Here is a 14825-nt window from a genome sequence, read left to right on the forward strand (position 1 = left end):
GATAATTAAATTAATTGTTTTGCCATCGGAAAATAAGCACAAAGTTTTTCGATTCCGATACCGATTCCGATGCTCCAGAAAGATCCGATTATTTAAATTCCCGATTCTGATTCCAATTAATCGTTCTAACACTACTATATAAAAGTATTATAATACATCCCTATATATCAACATTTATATATCTACATTTATATATCTACATTTATATATCTACATTTATATATTTACATTTATATATCTACATTTATATATGTACATGTATATATCAACATTTATATATCTACATTTATATATCTACATTTATATATCTACATTTATATATCAACATTTATATATCTACATTTATATATCTACATTTATACATCTACATTTATATATTTACATTCATATATTTATATTTATATATCTACATGTATATATCAACATTTATATATCTACATTTATATATCTACATTTATATATCAACATTTATATATCTACATTTATATATCAACATTTATATATCTACATTTATATATCTGCATTTATATATCAACATTTATATATCTACATTAATACATCTACATTTATATATTTACATTTATATATCTACATGTATATATCAACATTTATATATCTACATTTATATATTTACTTTTATATATCTACATGTATATATAAACATTTATATATTTACATTTATATATTTACATTTATATATCAACATTTATATATCTACATTTATATATTTACATTTATATATCTACATTTATATATCAACATTTATATATCTACATTTATATATCAACATTTATATATCTACATTTATATATTTACATTTATATATCTACATTTATATATCAACATTAATATATTTACATTTATATATCAACATTTATATATATACATTTATATATCTACATTTATATATCTACATTTATATATCTACATTTATATATCTACATTTATATATCTACATTTATACATTTACATTTATATATCTACATTTATACATCTACATTTATATATCAACATTAATATATCTACATGTATATATCAACATTTATATATCAACATTTATATATCAACATTTATATATCTACATTTATATATCTACATTTATATATCAACATTTTTATATCTACATTTATATATTCACATTTATGTATTTACATTTATATATCAACATGTATATCTGCATTTATATATTTACATTTATAAATCTACGTTTATATATCAACATTTATATATCTACATTTATACATAAACATTTACATATCTGCATATATATATATATCAACATTTATGTATCTACATTTATGTATCAACATTTATATATCTACATTTATATATCAACATTTATATATCTACATTTATATATCTACATTCATATATCTACATTTATATATCAACATTTATATATCTACATTTATATCTACATTTATATATCAACATTTATATATCTACATTTATACATTTACATTTATATATCTACCTTTATATATCTACATTTATATATCAACATTTATATATCTACATTTATATATCAACATTTATATATCTACATTTATCTATCTACATTTATATATCTACATTTATATATTTACATTTATATATCAACATTTATATATCTACATTTATATATCTAAATTTATATATCTACATTTATATATAAATATTTATATATCTACATTTATATATCTACATTAATATATCTACATTTATATATTTACATTTATATATCTACATTTATATATCATATTTATATATCTACAATTATATATTTACATTTATATATCTACATTTATATATCTACATTTATATATTTAAATTTATATATCAACATTTATATATTTAAATTTATATATTAACATTTATATATCTACATTTATATATTTACATTTTTATGTTTACATGCAAATTTTTAAAATAAAAATATATTTAAGTATCCACAAATACACACGTATTTTGTCATTTCTACGATTTATTGGTGTTGGTAGTAGTAGTAGTAGTAGTAGTAGTAGTAGTAGTAGTAGTAGTAGTAGTAAGATTCGAAATCAGAACCCCCCATGGTTGAGCTACAAAACTGTCAATAGTAAGAAGAGAAATTATCATATTTCAATTTCTCTCCGCATCTCTGTGCGACAGCTGCTTGATATAAGAAGTCAAAATGTGGGTTTTTATTTAGCTCCATGCAAATAGATATACAAAGGGATGGAAAACCATCGTGAAAATTCCGATTTTTGTGTGATGTTAAAGATATCAACTAATATTTCCGAAATTTTAGTTCCTATTTTTAAGAGATAAAATGGGCATTAATGATCATAAGTTAAACCGGTTTTAAAATTCAAATATTTCAGAGTTGCGTAAAACTATGCCATAATCATTATGTGATAAATATATTACAGTATAAAACATGCAATTCACTCGATAATTATTCCGAGTGTTTAAATACATAATGTATTCCAGTCATAAAATAAAATATAGTTTTATATTTTCGTCGTAATTTTATACATGCATACATAAGCTGTGGCATGTATTAGTATTGGATACGTGTTATTTTCTCTTATAATTTATCTAATTTATGCTTACCATTTTGTCTGATATTTGGTAATATCTTGTAAAGTTGTTTTAAATGTAGTGAAAGGAAAATAAAAAATAAAACTCATCGTTTAATCCATTTTCTATCAAAAGGTGCAAAATAATTTAATGCAAAATATTTGATACTTGACACTTTTTCAAATTTTAAATCGAAACTTTGTATTTTAAAATACTTTAAATATTTAAATTTTCCGTAGTATTGGAATTTTATCACTGACTACTCAGAGAAGCACACAATTGTTTACGAGATAATGTTATTAATAATTCAACTTTATTCTGAAATTCAAATAGTAAAAATGCTAAAAATTTAAGAATTATTCAGATATACAAAAGATAGAATTTATTGAACGTCACAAAGCAGAACAATGTTACAGAAAAATAGCAAAGACACGAACGTACTTCGTTCTATACTATGCACAGTAAAATATATTATCAGAAAATATAAGTATACCAACAGTTCAGCAAACCTTCGAAGAAATGAAAATAAATGAGGTGGATCAGAAGAAATGTGCAAAAATCTTCATAACTCATTCTGAAATTAAAATCGACCTTAATAGTGTGTGAATTAATGCCAGAATACCATTATAAAGCTCTATACCATTCCATCTTAAATACAAGATCACCAAGAAAAGTGGCTTTACTGAAAACCAAGCATGCCATAGACCTATTAAAGATTGTGGAAACTAATGGAAAGAAGATCGGATGAAACGAGAGTTGAACTATCTCGATAGAACACGCCGACAAGTGCTAAACACTAAACGAAACAAATGCCACTACCTTCAACAAGCACAACCTAACCTTAACCCTAACCCTCACAGTTAAGTTTAATGGTGGTTCCATTAAAATATGAGGATGCTTTTTATCCAAGGGCACTGGTGAGTTACAAGTTATCCATGGTAGAATGAATGGTAGCATTTTAGGGAGATTCTAGAGAAGAATATTCAGAAATAACTTCTTTAGGAATTTTGTACTTCAGTAACATAACGATTCCAAACATACTGCAAAACTTACAACGAATAGTTTCAAAATAACAGTATCACTACATTTAATCTTCATGATTGGAATCTGAAATATTTCAAGCAGTTAAAGAAGGAACGTGATAAAGTAACGGTTGATTTGCATGAAAAACTTTTGGTCACGTGAAGAGAGTGATTGGAAGCAGTGGAACAAAACAGAGGCTACGTAACAAAATGTATCAATTATTTTTACATAGGTTAATTTTGAACTTTGATGAAAATAGATTCAACCACGAGTTTTTAATTTTCCTTCCACATACAACTGAAACAACTTCATGGAATATGTCTAATCAGGCAAAATGGTGAACAAAAATAGAGTTGTAACAGAAAATACATGTATCCAATACTTATACGTGTCACTTATACCTATATCCTTTTTTATCTACCTCTGTATACCTATCCATCTAGTCATACCTCTCTATCTACCTCTCTATCTATCTATCTATCTATCTATCTATCCATCTATCTATATGTACGAGGTCTATATGTAAGATCTAGGTTATTTATACAGGCATTTCAAATAACCACACATACTTGAAAATCCAGTTATCTTATGAAACGACTGGCCAATTTTTAAAATGTTCGGTTAAAATGAACAAACAGCTAAGCAGGATTCGGAATACTACCTACCAAAGTATGATTATTACAGCTGGTGAATTTAAAAAATGCAATCTGGACGTGAGTACATTTTTGAAAAGTAATATGCAATTCTGTATTAAACTTATCAAAATACCACAAAAACGCATGGAATGCTTCAAACTGCCTTTAGACCATCTTGCATGAATCGAGCATGAGTTTTGGAGTGGCATAAGAGATTACAAGATTCTCATGATTTTATTATACATAAAAGTGACTAGACGAAAACGTCTAGAAACTCATTTAAGGCATCTCGTATTAATGTGTATTTATGTTGTTTTATATATATATATATATATATATATATGTGTGTGTGTGTGTGTGTGTGTGTGAATCTATATATGGCTGCTAACTCATTCTCTCTCTCTCTGTCTTTATCTATTCATCTATTTACCTCTCTTTTTTGTGTCTCTTTCTTATTCTTATTCTTCTTATTATTATTATTATTATTATTATTATTATTATTATTATTATTATTATTATTATTATTATTATTATTATTGGCTCACATTGAGCTTTCAAACAAGTCAACAAACGATTTGATTGGAAACCTGTGGTGTTCTCTGGAAGCTGAGTGACAACAAGTCTCCCCAGACGTCCGGCTCTCTCCACCTCCTTCGATAGCATTTGCAAATGAATTTGAATCATCACAACAGCCGCTTACCTTGATTTCTTTCTGGTAGTGGGCATTGGTTTATACTGGAACTTGGGTGGCACTCAGCCTCCCCAAGGTCCCAGTTCTCTTTGCGCTTGTCCAGCCGCGGTCTGGTTAGCGCTCGCTCCTCGGTCTTTCAGTCCTTATTGACCCTTCTCGGCCCTTTGGTATCACTTTTTTATTTGGGGGGGGGGACGGTGATGAAACAATGTGGGGAATGCATGTTGGGGGGTGTAGAACTTGTAGACATGCAGCTTCGGTGTTCTTCATTCCCTGTAACGCTTATTCGTTATATTGTCTTCTTGTATTATTCTCCGCATTCAAGGGTTTCCCTTAATATTTCAGTCGTTTTCATTATCGTTAGTCGTTGTACTTTTGCAGTTATTCCTCTGATTCCAATTTCTGACATTCTTTTTTCGAAGTTTTTCGGAATTGTTCCTAGTGCTTCTACTATTATCGGTACTATTGTGATTTTCTTCATCATCCAAATCCCTTTTAACTCTCTGGCTAGCTCTATGTATTTGCTTCGTTTCTCTTTTTCTTTCATACTCACCCTGTGGTCAGCTGGGACAGCAAAGTCTACGATTTGACAGGATTTTTTCTTTCTTGTTAATTATTACGACATCTGGTCTTCTTGCTTGGATGGGTTTCTTCGTCTGTATGTCCATGTGGATCTCGTTTTCGAGTGCTGTTGAGGGTTTATGCTTGTACCATTTGTCTGTACGCTCAAAATGCAGTCGTTTGCACAATTCCCAGTGTACCACCCTCCCCACTTGGTCATGGCTGTTTTTGTACTCCTTTTGGGCAAGTTTGCTGCATTCACTTACTATATGGTTTATCGTTTCGTCTACAGAGTCTGCATTTGCTGTTTTCTTGTATTTTATCGATCCTTGCTTTGATATGGTTGGTTCTTATCGAGTTATCTTGTGCTGCAGTTATCAGAGATTCAGTTTCTCGGTTTATATGTCCTTTTTGTATCCAAGTCCAGGTGTTTTCGTTATTCTCATCTTTTGTCATTCTTATGAATCTTCCGTGGAGTTGTTTCTCTTCCCCTTTCTCTTTTCTCGTTTTGTCATTTGTCTCTCTGTTTTCTGCTTTTTTTTGTTCAGTGTTACTGTCTGCCATAATGATCCTTTCAGTGTTTTGCATTATGAATTTTTCTAGTTCTTTTTTCGTGTCCTTCACACAGTCTTCTATACAGATCAATCCTCTCCCACCGTCTTTCCTTTTCACGTAGAGTCTGTCAATGTCGTCCTTTGGTTGTAGTGCATTATGCATGGTCATAAGTTTTCTGGTTTTCGGGTCGAGTTGTCTCAGTTCTTCTTTTATCCACCCTAGAAACGGTCCAGAGTATCTTACTAGTTATACTGTCCATGTATTTATACCTTTTATTAGTGTGAGGCGTCTTGATTTTGAATGATGGTCACTGTTAGATAGTGCGGCCCGAAAAGCGGAATTGGCGCTGGTGGTGTTTTTTTTTTATGGAAATAAAACGATGAAATTACATTTTTGTTTGTTAAATATGGAAACATGCAAAATAAGGTCCATCTTTCTTAATTTAAACAAAAAACACGTCTAAAAATAGAAATCAGATGAACAATACATGGAATGTCTCGATCGATATTCGATCATTCTATGTCAACGAAATCGAATATCTAGCAGATCGAGTTATGCTTACGTGTAGGTCTGAGTCTCTGGGCGAACGTGACAGAAATCATATAAAAAACCGTGCAGAATTTAGCAAAGGGGTAGTCAGCCGGCGGTACTGGTGAATAGACAATCACCTCGAATTGAGTAAGCCGCGCCCTCTGGTCCCATCATTAGAATCGAGACGCCTGGCAGTGTTGATTGCCCCCCCCCCGGTTCTTTTCTACATATAACAAGCGTTGCTGTTTTTTTATTGTGACGTTATCATCAGCACCAACACCACGCGAAAAAACGTCTAATTAGGTCTGTTATATAATTTCGTTTCCAGGAGTTTTTTTTTGTTCTCGTGGGGTATTCCTTTCCAATGTTCCCTTTGATTTCTGTTGCTCTGATGGTGTCCCCTTCCAGAATTCCCAAGTATTTATAGTCGCCTTTTTCCCCTAGTATCCTCATTTCTGTTTGGTTGTGTAGTTCCATGCCCTCTGTCGTTTCCAGTTTTCCCTTTCTTATAACTAGTAGTGCGCACTTTTCCATTCCGAATTCCATTTGGATATCTTGGCTAAATATCCTGGTAGTGTTAATTAGTGTCTCTAGCTCCTTTTCGGTCCTTGCAAGAAGTTTCAGATCGTTCATGTACATCAGGTGGTTCATTCTTTCCTCTATATAGGAGAACTTGTATCCAGCTTGGCACTTTCTCAGAATACTGTTCAAGGGCATCATGGTTATGATGAACATTAGTGGCGATAGTGAGTCTCCTTGGAAGATGCCTCTTTGTATGTTAATTTCTGTTATGTGTTGTCCATCAGCTGTCAATTCCAGTCTCCATGTTTTCATTACATTTTCTATTACGTTGGTGATCCCGCTTGGTATTATATATATTTTAGGCATTCTATTATCCATGCTTGAGGGATCCTGTCGTACGCTTTTTTGTAGTCGATCCATGCCATGGCTAAATTCTTTCTCCTCGTTTTTACTTCCTTTAGAATCTTTTGATCTATATATCAAAGGGCATGTGTTCCTCTTTTTCCTTTTTTGCACCCTTTCTGCTCCTCGGGAATGAGTCCACGGTTATTCAGGGAGTGGTAGATTTGTTCCCTCAGTTGTGCTGTCAGTATCTTTCACATAGTTGGTAAGCACGTGGTTGGCCTATAGTTGTTAGAAACGGTTCCTTTCTCCGTTTCCTTCTGTAGCAGTGTGGTTGTGGTTCTATCTTTTGTCATACAGTCTGGTACGCTTGCTTCCTGTATATCTTTTGAACCAGTATGCATTTATCCCGTCGTGCCATGATGCATTCCAGTTTGCTATTTTTCCTATGGTTTTCTTTAGGGTTTCCTTACTGATTTCATTCACTATTCCTTCTTCTATTTGTTGTAACTCTTCTTTCATGTCTTTCAGTCACTCGGCATTCTATTGTGATCTCGTCGCTCTTCCTATATTTTACTCCAGTAGAGTTTTGTTTCTGTCAGATTTGGTTGTTCTGTTTTTGTTTTTCGTCCGTTCACATTTTGGTAGAATTGGCTTTCATTAGTTTCAAATGTTCTGTTTTTATGGCATTGTTCAGATTTATATCTATATCGTCTCAATCTTGCTTCTTTCTCTTTTATTTTATGGTCCAGTTCTTCATGTTTCTTGTTTAGTCTCTCCCTGTCAGTTACATTTCCAATATGCCGTTTTCTCCACATTTCTTTCTTCCTGGTGATCGTTTTGGTTTCTTTTTGTATGTTTGTGTATTTGGGTCTCTAGTCTTATTTCCCATCCAGGTTTTGTCGGTGTTGTCCCCAATTGTTTTTCTGATTTGAGTTTCATACTTACCATTTTGGCGGCTGCGTAAATCAGGTTGTTTAAGTCTGTGATTGTATTTGTTGGGATATGTGGGAGTAGTTTGTTAACATTCTCTGTTTCTGTTTTCAATTTCTTCTGCTCTTGGTTCCTTAACGATGGGAGCTTTGTTTTTCCTTCGTTCATCAGCTGTATTATTTTGTTTATTTCATTTGCTTCATTCTCTGTTAGTTCTCTTTCATTGTTCGTGGTCTCCACGTTTGTAGAGTTCGGTCTTCGTAGGTCCTCGGCCTTTGGTGTTTTTACTTGTGAGGCTAAAAATCCAATGTTTGTTTTGTTTCCGTGATATATAAATGGATATGTTAACATTTTTTTTTTACACGGTGGTCACCACTTATCAAGGCCCGGAAGCCACTCAGGGATAAGGGTTATTGCAAGTACAGTTAGTGTGGAGATTTAATGAAGTGTTTACTTAAGAGGACGGTTCATTAGGAATTTGTTAACGTTTGACTTGAAGACATCCAAGTTGTAGTCCGGTGGGAAGCAGGCAGACGGAACAGAGTTCCACAGGCGTGCAGTTCTAAGAAAGAAGCTTTGTTCATGGAATCTACGTTTTGATTTAGGCACAGATAAAGAGTGGGGGAAATTTTTCGTAGTGCATTCAGCTAGACGGGTGTTTTTCGTGAAGTATTGGCGAGGGGGGACCAGAGATTGGAGTTCAGACGAGCATCTGCCATGGAAATAACGATAAAACAAGGAGAGGCTCGCGACGTCTCTTCTGTGGGAGAGAGTTGCAGGGTAGAGAAAAAGGCATCCCCCACTAAGACACGAAGTCTATTTTGTACACTGTCAAGGCAGGATAGGCTGTTTTTTGCAGCTCCTGTCCAGATATGGCAGCAGTATCCCATCCTTGGACGTACTTGGCTTTTATATAGATAGAGAATTACATCAGTAGTGAGATATCTTCTGGAGTGGTAGAAGGACCCCACCATCTTTCCAGTGACCTTGGCAACAGTCTTGATGTACGTGCTCCATTTCAGATCAGAAGTAAAGGACAAACCAAGAATATTATTATTCGATTGGAATAAAATAATAATAGTATTATTTGATTGAAATAAAATAATAATAGTATTATTTGATTCAAATAAAATAATAATAGAATTATTTAATTGAAATAAAATAATAATATTATTATTTGATTGAAATAAAATAATAATAGTATTATTTGATTGAAATAAAATAATAATAGTATTATTTGATTGAAATAAAATAATAATAATATTATTTGATTGAAATAAAATAATAATAAAATTATTTGATTGAAATAAAATAATAATAGTATTATTTGATTGAAATAAAATAATAATAGTATTATTTGATTGAAATAAAATAATAATAGTATTATTTGATTGAAATAAAATAATAATAATATTATTTGATTGAAATAAAATAATAATAAAATTATTTGATTGAAATAAAATAATAATAAAATTATTTGATTGAAATAAAATAATAATAAAATTATTTGATTGAAATAAAATAATAATAGAATTATTTTATTGAAATAAAATAATAATCGTATTATTTGATTGAAATAAAATAATAATAAAATTATTTGATTGAAATAAAATAATAATAGAATTATTTGATTGAAATAAAATAATAATAATATTATTTGATTGAAATAAAATAGTAATAAAATTATTTGATTGAAATAAAATAATAATAGTATTATTTGATTGAAATAAAATAATAATAGAATTATTTTATTGAAATAAAATAATAATCGTATTATTTGATTGAAATAAAATAATAATAAAATTATTTGATTGAAATAAAATAATAATAAAATTATTTGATTGAAATAAAATAATAATAGAATTATTTTATTGAAATAAAATAATAATCGTATTATTTGATTGAAATAAAATAATAATAAAATTATTTGATTGAAATAAAATAATAATAGTATTATTTGATTGAAATAAAATAATAATAATATTATTTGATTGAAATAAAATAATAATAAAATTATTTGATTGAAATAAAATAATAATAGAATTATTTGATTGAAATAAAATAATAATAGTATTATTTGATTGAAATAAAATAATAATAGTATTATTTGATTGAAATAAAATAATAATAATATTATTTGATTGAAATAAAATAATAATAAAATTATTTGATTGAAATAAAATAATAATAAAATTATTTAATTGAAATAAAATAATAATAAAATTATTTGATTGAAATAAAATAATAATAAAATTATTTGATTAAAATAAAATAATAATAAAATCATTTGATTGAAATAAAATAATTCTATTAATATTTTATTGAAATAAAATAATAATCGTATTATTTGATAAAAATAAAATAATAATAAAATTATTTGATTAAAATAAAATAATAATAAAATCATTTGATTGAAATAAAATAATTCTATTAATATTTTATTGAAATAAAATAATAATCGTATTATTTGATAAAAATAAAATAATAATAAAATTATTTGATTGAAATAAAATAATAATAGTATTATTTGATTGAAATAAAATAATAATAATATTATTTGATTGAAATAAAATAATAATAAAATTATTTGATTGAAATAAAATAATAATTGAATTATTTGATTAGAATAAAATAATAATAGCATTATTCGATTGGAATAAAATAATAATATAATTATTTGATTGAAATATTTTAAAACTTTATCAAAATCTTTCAATAAGTTTATAAATTTTTAAAATTACAAGTAGTCCCGTTGCAGCCAGGTGGCTGCATATTGTGAAAGGAAAGCAAGTAAGTACAGTGTATTTACACAATTTTTATTTACATGAAAGAAACAACAGTGGGGGAACAACAACAGCAAGGAAGTGTTCAACACGAAAGTATTTCTACTGTCTCATCGCTCATCAGGACTGAGATTTCTTTCAGTCCTAGGTTGTATCTCCTTAAGTGCTCTCCAGTGGGTGGTTTTCTTTCATCCAGCACCAGATTTAATTGTTGTGGATTCTCTTGACGGAGGATCTGACAGGCCATATTTAAGTCATGGACATAAGGGCTCCAGTCTCTCAGATGCTGCTGAAGAATATCAATGAGGTTCTGGAGAATATGCTTTTCATGGACAGTAGCTGATGATGGTAGGGTTACAGTAGCCAGCCTGACTTCATTCTCTTTTGGAGCATGAGTCCATGACATCATTCTCTTTTTGAGCATGAGTCGATGACATAAAGCTGAGCAAACTTGGGTTCTTGTCCTACATCTGGCTGCAGTCCCCCCATCAGTATGGATACCTTTCCTTGTATGCTGACTGTTGGTTGGTATCCATGGTGTCCAGGTTGTTCTGATGGGTGATCTACTTACAGACAGGCCATTGTTAGGGAATTGTTTATCTGCCTAGTGTACTTGAGGAAGCATGCAGAATGGGGATGATTTCCTTCCCAAATCTGTTTCAATGGATCAGGATGATCAGAGAATGTGATGCGTCCTGTCACCTCACATTAGTTATGGCCTCCAGATTTCTTTGAAGCCTTTCATTCCTGATGTGTGGTGCCTCCTGTCGCATCGCATCAGCTGTGGCCTGCCGATTTCTCTCAAGCTTCCTTTTTTTTTACTCTGGAGACATCTGTCGTCTTCTCTCTTGAGATTTCACAGCTTGATTCGTTTACCGACCCAATGAACTTTTCGGTCTTCTGGCATAGTGATTGCTGGAACAATAATAGTATAGAATAAAATGATGTTGTGAAATTGAATATTAGACATGGACAGATAGACAGACATACATAGACACATAGACACACATAGGACATTATAGGCATATAGATACATAGGAAATTATAGTCATATAGATATATAGATGCACATATATCACAGAAACATGGATATAAATATCACTAAATATCCGCTGGGCCATAAGCTTCATTTCGGTAGCTAACTTTCTTGGGTGGGATACCTGTAGACTGAGATAAACCGCGTCACACACACACACACACAGACAGACGGTAGGAGAATTTATACACACACACACACACACATATATATATATATATATTATATATATATATATATATATATATATATATATATATATATATCGAACAGTAATATATCCCTAAATTGAAAACGTGATTCTTTTATTTCTGTTCTTAACGGTTTTATTTTTCTGCTTTTCAAAGGATGTGTCCTCTATAGTATCAGACCTGACGGAATAGTTCAGTGTAGGTATAGTCTGTTTCATACCCTCGAACATGTTTCAGCAAAAACCTAAAAGCTAGCCGTGGTTCTCACCAGAAAGTGCTGCTGCCGTTTGCACACAGATATCACTTTTTCCATTGCTTTTAACGTAATAGATATTCTAAGACTAAAACTGCCTTCAGGTCCGCCAACAACCGCTGTAAAAAAGTATTAAAGTATGCTAGAGAGTTTTATGCTCAGTCACGTCTAAAGTAGTTGAGCAGTGGCTTGGTTCCCACAAGTGTTGGCAAATAGCAAACAGAATCCTGAACAGAAGTGCGCGCTCTACTCAAACCATCACCAATAGGCTTGAAGTAATCTCGTCAGCATCAGACAAAGCCAAACTCTTTGCCAAGATCTTTGCAGCTAATTCTACCTTTAATGACCAAGGCTGCCAATCCCCAGTATTTCCACGTGTATCTGAAACACGCTATGCGACATACAAATATCTGTACCTGAGATTGCCAAGCTAATCAAAAACCTTGATTTCAGTAAAGATATGCCCTGCTTGCATTCCAATGATAGTGCTCAAAATGCTTCAACCAGAATTAGCGCTCATATTTACGAAGTTATTTAAACGTTCTCTTCGGGAGAAATGCTTCCCAACACCTTGGAAAATCTCATCAGTATGCTTGTATTTAAGAACTCAGGTGATAGTGTTACAGGAGAAAGGGCTGACCCATTCCTTGTAAATACAAAGAACATTAGATAAGTGAAAATGAGATTGGCATAAGCGAGACTCGAACCTTGTAAGCAAGGTTAAAAAATAGAATGTTCGAAATCGGAATGTAAAAAGGCTTATTGTTAAATTTTCTTATAAATAGTTAGATATTGTTTTTATCGTAAAAAGAATTAATTGTTCATTCTTTTATGAAACTTAATATTAAAAATGTCAGCTAAAAAGAATGAATAATACAGATTAAAAATACATTGTTAGAAAATATGAAAGGAGAGGATTCTTTGTTTGCAGAAGTGTGTTTTGGAAAAATGTGTGCATAGCCACGTGAATTGGTCACGTTTGGGAAACACACTTATGACGTCATAGACAAAGGACGAGTGTCTATATAGTTCGATGGGTTCGAATTTGAGAGTAGTTGAGTCTGCTAGTCACCAGAGAGAGAGTTGATAGTCAGTCACTTGGCAGTCAGTGATCAGTTGACCCTTTGGAAGCGAAAGGAAGAAGAGTAAACTATGTAGATCTCGAATTTGAATTCCTGGCGTCATCAGCATTCGACCGGCCCAATGAATAAAATTACAGCTATATTTCATAGGATTAGTGAATCTCTTGACAAAGGCTTCCTCTCTAGGGCAATTGCTCTTGACATATCAAAGGTCTTTGATAAAGTATGACATAAAGGACTACTTCACAAGATCTCAAACTATGGTATAGCGGGAAATGTTTTCTCAATTATTAAATCATTTCTCTCTGATAAGTTAATAAGAGTAATGGTTGATGGGTTGTTCATAAGAGTAATGGTTCATACTGTGAGCAGAAACTCACAGTATTAATGCCAGAGCCCTCGGGGGTCCATTCTGGTCCCAAGTCTCTTCCTGATCTACATAAATGACTTTCCAAATCACATCCTTACATCATTCGTAGACATTTATGTTAACGACACTACAATCAATGTTAGCACATCAAAGACCGTAAACGACAAAGTTCTCTCTGATTCTCTCTCGTCTTATCTTGAGCATGTGGTACAACGAGGGAAGATGTGGCTGGTTACTTGTAATGCATCTAAAACTAAGCTTCTATCTCTACACCATCTACGCTCTAATGCCATTCTAACATCGTTTGAAATGAATGGCTCTTGTCTTGGGGAGGCTCCATGTTTTGAAAAACTTCTGGGCGTGACCTTTACTCTCCTGACCTGAAATGGAACACGTATCCATTGCTAAGGTCGCTGGAAAGATGGTGGGCCCTTCTACTGTTCCAGTAGATATCCCACTCCTGATGCAATTCTCTATCTATATAAAAGCCAGGTACGACCAACGATGGAGTACTGTTGCCACATCTGGGCAGGAGCTGCTAGAAGTAGCTTATCCTGCTCTGACAGAGTTTAAAATAGACTTAATGGGGAATGCCCTTTTCTCTTCCCTGCAACCTCTTTCCCACAGAAGAGACGTTGCGAGCCTGTCTCTGCTTTATCGTTATTTTCATGGCAAATGCTCAACTGAGCTTGACTCTATGATCCCCCCCTCATAAACAAAGCGTCTTTCTTAGAACTGCACGCCTGTGTAACTCTCTTCTGATTGACTGTTTTCCAGCT

The sequence above is a fragment of the Euprymna scolopes genome, chromosome 10, assembly GCF_053919585.1.
Source record: "Euprymna scolopes isolate OS-2025 chromosome 10, ASM5391958v1, whole genome shotgun sequence".
Lineage (NCBI taxonomy): Eukaryota > Metazoa > Mollusca > Cephalopoda > Sepiida > Sepiolidae > Euprymna > Euprymna scolopes.